General features: G+C 39.7%; 1 non-coding gene across 1 annotated transcript; it reads left to right on the top strand.

Annotated features, from left to right (window-relative positions):
• The first annotated feature begins 6,714 nt into the window (after positions 1–6,714).
• On the top strand, positions 6,715–6,824 carry LOC112067226 (U6 spliceosomal RNA). The gene has a single exon (XR_002893167.1). It is a non-coding gene; the product is annotated as a U6 spliceosomal RNA (small nuclear RNA).
• The last annotated feature ends 2,189 nt before the right edge of the window (positions 6,825–9,013 follow it).

Raw genomic sequence — 9,013 nt, 5'->3', positions numbered from 1 at the left:
ATATGTAAGTTCAACAGAAAACTCTCTTGCAGATGAAAAGTTTAAAGGGAATTTCTCACAGCACGGAAATTACTGTTAGAGTTATGACCAGAATTCCAAAGATAAAATGCCATTCTGTGCTTTACCTACTTACTTATGCTTTGATTTCTTTACCCATAGAAGTGCCAAGTAGTATTTTTTAATGCATCCTCCAACAGAATTCTAGATGCCAAGTATAATTACTCTAAATATTTAGAATCGTCATAGGAAAATAAATGTACTTCCAGCATTAAAAATGTAATGAGCTTAGCCACAAATTTTTACCTCACCAAGTTAAAATAATCATAAGGCTTTAGAGTATGTATAAGGTCTGAAATACTTGCTGGGAAATTAAACTAACTTTAGGAAATTAAACTATCATATATTTTCACATAGAAAAGTAGTTTATAGATGTTATTTTAAAGGAATGACCATTTCATTCCATTGAAATAGTAAATATCAAGTAACTCAGACATTCTAGGAATAAAGGCATAGACAAGTTATTTTCTACAAGTGTCTATAAGACTTAAGGACCCAGAACTTAAAAGGTCCACAAGGGAATAACCTAAATATCATAAATCTAAGACACTTTTCATTCACAATCCACTACACTTTTCACTCTAGCACAAAAAAATTTCAATAAATGCGTGGCAGCCTACAGTGTGCAAAATATACCATGCAGAAAAGTGATTAATGATAAAAAAGACAAGAATACTCCTCTAACTAGAAACTCAAAACCTAGACGAAAAGATAAGGCATAATCCATAAAACAGTAACTAAACATAATGCCCAGTGTCCACTTGGGCCATGCTACCCCTCAAGATATATATACGATTAGCTTGAACCCCCAACTCCTCATTCAATGGGAAGATGATTGTCTTCCTCTGAATTTCTGAAAATTCTCTGCCATTTCTCCCAGCTCTCTGGCTGAGTTCTCCCTTCTTTTTTTTTTTTTTTTTTTTTTGCGGTACGCGGGCCTCTCACTGTGGTACGCGGGCCTCTCACTGTTGTGGCCTCTCCCGTTGCAGAGCACAGGCTCCGGACGCGCAGGCTCAGCGGCGATAGCTCACAGGCCTAGCCGCTCCGCGGCATGTGGGATCTTCCCGGACCGGGACACGAACCCGTGTCCCCTGCATCGGCAGGCGGACTCTCAACCACTGCGCCACCAGGGAAGACCCTAAGTTCTCCCTTCTTAATCCTCCATCTTCTGCTCAACTTCTGGTGGCTTAGGTATTCCTCCATCCTCACGCTCTTCTTTAATCTCAACACAGATCTCCACCGATTTAATTTGATTCCCATGAAAACCACTTATATCAGGCTCTTGTGTGTGTAGCAGCCATCAGTGAGTATTTGGGAAGAAAAAAGGAGTTTGTATCACAACCACACAAATGCCTAAAAATTCAGTCTTAGACACCTTTTAGGCCATTTCCATTAGTGGTCAGCCTCTCCCCAAGATGTGTGGTTCTCTGTTTCTCTCTTCAGTCTCCCCTTCCCAGCACCTCCAATCTTGTTTTGAATTTGTTTTCTCTTTGTGCCTTGGTGACATTTATTCTCATAGGCTTATGTTCTCTCTCCAAGCAGACATCAAAGTATTTCCTTAACAAGAAACAGTCTTCTCTCTAGGAGAAATTCTGGTGCCAGTTCCTCAGAAAATAACTTGTTTGCCCTTTCGCACCACTTTATGTACTGAGAATACACAAGGGTCAAGCCTTTTTGTCCAATTGCTTGTGGTCATTTTCTAATTTAAGATTCACTTTCTTCAGCTCTTTGTCTAAATTAGTAATTGATTCTTAGACTTCAGCATGTGTAGGGATCACTTAGACTGCTACTTAAGAATGCAGATTCCTGACCTGCACCTTGATATTCTGAATCAGGATCTGTGAAGTGGATCTCAGGGCCTGTGACCACCACCTGAAGGCATTCTGACATTGGCGATCCAAAGGACACAATTTAAAAATCACTGATCTTGGGCTTCCCTGGTGGCGTGCTCCGGTCCGGGAGGATCCCACATGCCGCGGAGCAGATGGGCCCGTGAGCCATGGCCGCTGAGCCTGCGCGTCCGGAGCCTGTGCCCCGCAACGGGAGAGGCCACAACAGTGAGAGGCCCGCGTACCGCCAAAAAAAAAAAAAAAAAAATCACTGATCTTATTCATTAATAAAAACATTAAATAGCATTGATTTAGTCCTCACCTCCAGGGAGCACCATGAACACTGTATCCTCAGACTGAAAATAATTCATAGTGATTTCTTCAAACAGTTATACAATCTTTAAAATTCTAAGATTGGTGAACATTTTTGGCATTTTTACTGGAGGTTGAGGTAAAAAGGATAAACTTGGGTATAGACATACATACGAAAATGAAAGGCCCATACAGGAAGAGATTTTTATCTGTATTTCACTGTTGAATTGTTAGTACCTGGACCACTCCCTGAAATATGGTAGTTCTTAATCCTTATAAGAATATTAAGTACTATAGCAATCAATTATGGACACAAAAAGGAAACTTCTGAGGTTACTTCATTATAATTTTTGAGATATTCAAGAGCCAAAGCAAATAAAAGCTAAAATATGGAATGTGGAAAACCAAGTAGCAAGGTGTTTAAAATTATGCTATCCTCTTAATATGTTAGAGAAGGAAAACATTAAAGGCTAAATTCAAATTAAAGGAAAACTCCCACCAATTCCTCTATAGGGTATCATCACATTCGCATGAAAATAATCTCCTATTACCAGCAGAAACAAATTACTGAAATGTACCTGAGATAATTAAATTTCAAGCTAGAGCAGACTTCTGGGAAAACTGAGTTTTAAGTTAGTTTGTATTCTTAATGTATTCTTTGTCAAAATCTGATGTCCTCCTTCAAAGGCAATTTTCCAGGGGCCAAAATCATTGCATTCTGTCTTCACCTCATGAAATTTTTAAAGTGTGTGTTAGAGCAGAGGCCTTAGGAAAAATGTCTGTCTCTTAAGACAGGAAAACCTATGGAGATAGAGATTTCATTTTATGGCAAACATATCTGATTCCAACATCATCCTCTGTTCAGAAATTAGTTTATGAAGCAAACAATTGGTAATCTGAAATGTTTCTCCACTAGTAACAACATTGTAGATATTTGGTAGAATAAATGCAACCATTTAGACAAGAACAGGGTTCTCTATTATACGAATACTCTGGTAGAGACACATCATGTACGTAGCTGATTTCTGCATTTTGATTGTGCTGTGTGTATTGTAAGTGAACATATTTTGCTCCAGTCCTTACTCCTTTGACCTTTTAGAGTCTTAATGAGACTCCCAAAGCAACAATCAAAGCACAGTGTTCCATTCTGGAAGCATTCAGAAAGCAATGCACTGTGGCTAAATTTACTTGTAGCAGTCAGAATTTAAAAACACATCTGACCATCTTTCTAGGAGACACATAGTCACTCATTTTCTATTTAAATAAATTGTTAAAATAGTTGCTTCTTCTTAGCTTACTCATGTAAAAAAAAAAAAAGGCGGGGTGGCGGGGGCCCAGGGGGACAATAACAAAATCGACCCATGTGAGGCTTTTAATGATTGCAACGCAGGCGCACTCATATTGTAAGACACCAAACAATGGAAACTTTTGTGCTCATTTGAAACAATTCTGGCTCAGAAAACACAAATTACAATTAAAATTGAGGCAACAAAATTAGAAGCTGAAAACACTGAGAATTGCTCATGTTGAAGAAACAGTGTCTGCTTTATCAAGAATACTATTGGGCACAAACTTCAGAAAGTAAGTGAAAGTTAGGGGGGAAAAAGGAAACTCAAACTTCAAAGTAGTATTTCATCTCCTAAATGATAACATGCGAAATATCATATATCTTTACGCATTCAAAAGTTTATTCATTTAAGCAATAACCCTGATTTTAAGATGTATTTTGTTTATGGTACTTGGTCAGGATTTTTTTCTGGGTAACATAATCTAAAAGAGCACAGCAAGCCCCAGAAAGTCAGCTCTTCAGCGCCACACAGTTAAATTACATGGTGGGGATGAAAAATTGCCAGATTAGAGAGCCCAGAAGCATTTTGGAAGTTTAAGCATAACTCAAGTGCAATCTAGCCTTCTCCACTGGAACTCTAGATTTAAAAAGCAGCTATTTTTTTCTTTAATTTTATTTTATTGTGGCAAGAACACTTAACATGAGGACTAGCCTCTTAACAAATTTATAAGTGTATAATACAGCATTTGTTGTTTACAGGTGCAACATTGTACAGCAGCTCTCTAAAACTTATTCATCTTGCATAACTGAAACTTTATGCTCATAGATTAGTAACTCCCCATTCCCTCCTCCTGCCAGCCCGTGGCAGCCACCATTCCACTCTTTAGTTCTATGAATTTGGCTTACTTTATATAAGTGGATTCATGCAGTATTTGTCTTTCTGTGATTGGCTTATTTCACTTAGCATAATGTCCTCAAGATTCACCCATGTGATAGCATATTGCAGAAATTTCCTTCTTTTTGAAGGCCAAATAGTACTCCATTGTATGTATATACCACATTTTCTTAAATAAATAAAGAACAATTCCTCAGAATTGACAAAATTGTAAATGAAGAGAAAAGCCAGCCTGGCTTCTGAAACGGGAAAGTTGTCTGAGGGCCTCAGTGCTGGGATACATTTTCCAGCAGCACAGAATCCAGGTTGTAAGGAGGGGAGTAAAGGAAAGGGATTAGGAAAGTCATCCCCTACTTCTACCCTCCTGCCCACGTGCATCTAACCTGAACTATGGGCTGGTGCCTATGGCTGGTCAGGTCTGCTGGGGGAGGCTCAGGCAAGAGAACAGAGGGAATGTGGAAGGAAGGACAGCTGAGAAGAACACGGAGCTCACCCAGACCAGCTTCTTTTACCACTTGGATTGGTTCGGGTAAAATTAAAGCCCTTTACCAATCCCCTCTACTGCTCCCCCCAGCAAACATGAAATATTTTTTCACTCAACCGTATACATCTTTACTTGATCATAAGTAAATCTAAAATTATGTCTGTAATCTTAGAAATCAAAAATAGTTGAACATAATTGTGCATTATGTACAATAAGTGGAGGAGTCAAAGTCAAACCAGGGTCAGGGGTGTCTTCTAAAACCATGCTCTTTCCACAACAGAGAGTTGCTAGTAAATAACAGCAGTGGAGGGCTTCCCTGGTGGCGCAGTGGTTGAGAATCTGCCTGCCAATGCAGGGGACATGGACTCGAGCCCTGGTCTGGGAAGATCCCACATGCCGCGGAGCAACTAAACCCGTGTGCCACAACTACTGAGCCTGCGCTCTAGACCCTGCAAGCCACAACTACTGAGCCTGAGAGCCACAACTACTGAGCCTGCGAGCCACAACTACTGAAGCCCGCGCGCCTAGAGCCCGTGCTCCACAACGAGAGAAGCCACCGCAATGAGAAACCCGTGCACCACAACGAAGAGTAGCCCCCGCTCGCCACAACTAGAGAAAGCCCGCGTGCAGCAACGAAGACCTAACACAGCCAAAAATAAATAAAATTAAAAATAAATTAAAAAAAAAATAACAGGAGTGGGAGCGCTGTGTGAGGAAAGCCCACAAACAAAGTCTAAATAAAACAAGCAGAAACCTCACCAACGGCTGACAAATATTTAAGGGCTTCCTGAATTAGATAGTGGGTGATAATAAAGCTCCACTAGGGAAAATTCTGGAAATAGATATATCTCTTAGTGCATAACAGGTGTTGGGATCAAAATGTAGATGCAGGAATGTTTGTACATCAGGGCTGTAATGGAATTCTAAATGGTGTCTTCTGGCACAGCAGTTTTATTTCAAGAGATGTTCTAATTTCAAAGCCAGCAAATTACGAACATGAGTACAGAGAAACTGCACCAGAGAATGTTGATGAAATCTTTCTCAATCCTCCCAACTATAAATCTTGATTGTAGCTCTCGAGAAAATGTTTGCTTGTAAAACACTTAGAGATAATAGAGTTCAACTCTAAACTTGGGTGAGGTAAGTATCATTGTTCAGCATATATGTGATTGTACAAGCAAAACTAATGTGTTCATGAGAACAGGATGTGTTCATAAGAACAGGATGTGTTTGTGGAGGCTGTCTAAGACCATAAATTGAAAAAGTGGGGGGCAGATGTGGTCTTCCATCACTTCAAAATAGACACAACAGATCTCAGAGATTAAGAGCAAGGGCTGTATGGGCAGGCCGACCCAGAGCCATGTCTTTCACCCATAGCTTACTGGTTGTAAGACCATGTGTAGTTAATTATACTACTATTTCTGAATCTTAGTTTTACTATCTTTAAAATGAAAATAAGGGAATTACCTCATTGCATTCTTTTTTAATTAAGCTGGACAATGCATTGTGCATTATTTAGCATAGTGCCTGGCATTTATTAAGAACTCACTTAATCTAGATTTAATCACTTTTCAATTGTTTCATTTTCAACCAGATAAATTTGGAAAATACAGCAATGATCATTTTGGATCAGATAACCTATCCCTATATTCTGTCTCTGCGTGTAGAATCAGAAGGTATTTTACTCACCTTCCATGCCTCAGTACTCTGATAGGGAGCATTATAGAATTGATCAAAGCCCTTTTTTTTACAATAGTCATTAAATGGATCTTGCTTGTCTTTCAGACTCACAGTCTCTATAATTTTTTCTTCTTTATGTAAATAAGTGTTTTCGTTAAAATGTGTACCAGTGCTCACTTCAGCAGCACATATACTAAAATTGGAACAATACAGAGAAGATTAGCATGACACCTGCTCAACGATGTCATACAGGAAATTCAGGAAACATTCCATATTATTATGAAAAGAGTTCTGAATGTGGATGGTGGTGTTGGTTGCACAACAGTATGAATGTCTTTAATACCACTTAACTCTTCATTTAAATTGGTTAGCATTGTAAATTTCATGTTACATATATTTTACTATGATACCGAAATTAGAAGAAAATGTATTAACACCGCTTCATTAAGAGGACACTGAGCTCTTAAAATACTGGTCCCTTGTCAACGATTTCATATATTTGAGTGGTCATAGAATAGCTAAATTCCTAGTCCACTGTTATCAGCAAAGCAGAGGCAAACACAGCATTAAAATTCTGAATGTTGCAAAGACTGACCAGAGCAAGCTGGGTTTTGTTTATTTCTTTATGCTTACTGCAATACATAACAATTCAGAAGCATGACCATTTGTAGAAATACCTGTTATTCACTGAATATTCCACTATTGTATTTTTATACTTCTAGAGAGACTCTTGGGACAGACGAGAGTAACCAAAGCATAATTTTATTTCACGTTGATGCCAAACAGCAATTTAAAATGTTCTTGTATTATTTACTTTTCTATACAGAATTGATTAGAAAGCTTTTCTGAAAACTGAAATGACTGATTTAAACAACTTGTGTATGAACGTGAAACATGAAAACAAATTTACACCAAGTGAATATTCACAAGCCCTACCGCAGTTTTCATTCCTCTGTGATCTAACATCTCATCGGGCAGCAAATATGGTGACGAATGCTTTTGGAAAAAATACAGTTGTTTTCCATTTTTCTTGTAACGTGAAAATAACAACTTCTTGTTTTCAAAATCAAGTCAACCTTTCCCTGCATCCATACCCTTAAATTCCACCTTCCCTCCTGTGACAATAGGTGAAGCTTCCCTGTTTCCATCTACGGCTCCCTCTATAGCTAAAGCTAGTTGAAATAGTTATTTCAGTTTCCTCACTTCTTACCATCCACTCGACGCACTTCAATTTGTCAGCCCCTTTATCTTGCCGTGCCCCGCCCGTGGTGACCTCTCCAACTTCACCTTTCTCAACCTGTGAGCAGCATTGGACATGTTCTTGTTTTTGACATCTACCCTCCTAATGCTTCTGCTTCTTCAGCAGCCTCTCCTTCTCAGCCTTCATTGCTTGCTCCTTTTCTCCTTCCTGCTTTTAATTACTAGAGTGCCATGAGACTCAGTCCAGGGGTCCATCTCCTCTTCTATCAACACTCTTCCTTACGGTCTCACCCAGACCCTGCGTGCAAATACCATCTCTCTGCTAATGACTACTAAAGGTATATATCCAGCCCTGACCTCCCCCTGAATCCCAGGCTCATATCCAGTAGCTTACTCATCATTTCCACCGGGTGTCTATTAAGCGTCTGCTCAAAGCAGCAGCCTTAATCACCCCTCCAGAGCCTGCTCCTTCCAGTGGTCTTTAACTGACTCAGTTGCTAAGTCTGAAAACCCAGAAGCCATCTTTGACTTCTCTTTCCGTCTCCCCTGCAATAAATCTATCAGCAAGTCTTGTCAGCTTATGTATATCAGAACATTTTCTAAACCAGTCACGGTTGCTGCCTCCCCTGCCACCATCCTTGTGTGTTATCATTAACTCTCACCTCAGCAAATGCAGCAGCCTCGGCTTGCTTCTGTGCCTGCCCTCCCACACTTCATTCTCCATGGAGCAGGCCGACAGAGCCTGTAAAAACTAAATCCGGTTATGTCACCCCTCTGCTCAGAAGGTTCCAGGGTCCAGGCATCACACTTAGAATAAAACCCAGCTGCTTACTGCCTCCTGATCTGGCCCAGGCCACCTTTCAGATCTTATCTCCTACTATCCTGTTCTCCCATTTTTTTTACTGCTCTGAGCCAAATCGCCCTTATTATTCCCCAAACGTACCAATGTGTTTCCCACCACAGGGATATTTACTGACACGTAGTTAGTTTCGGATAAATATTTACCGAACAAATGATGGTAAGCTGGGCTGTTTCGCTTCTCCACTCTCACTATAATTTTCTGTCAATATATACAACTTCCTGTACACACTTTTGTACTCACTCTGCATTACATCCAGGGAAAAAGAACACTATCAGTCTAATTTTAGGGTTACTCACTGTGAATTACTCAAAGTGTTCATTTTTTCCAGTGAGAGGCCTAACGGAAGGGATGGCTATCTTGATTTAAGGCAGCCTGAGGCATGTCTTAAGAAGCAGTTATGCAAGAT

The sequence above is a fragment of the Physeter macrocephalus genome, chromosome 5 (genome assembly GCF_002837175.3).
Source record: "Physeter macrocephalus isolate SW-GA chromosome 5, ASM283717v5, whole genome shotgun sequence".
Taxonomy (NCBI): Eukaryota; Metazoa; Chordata; class Mammalia; order Artiodactyla; family Physeteridae; genus Physeter; species Physeter macrocephalus.
This window is presented reverse-complemented; position numbering and strand designations above follow the sequence as displayed.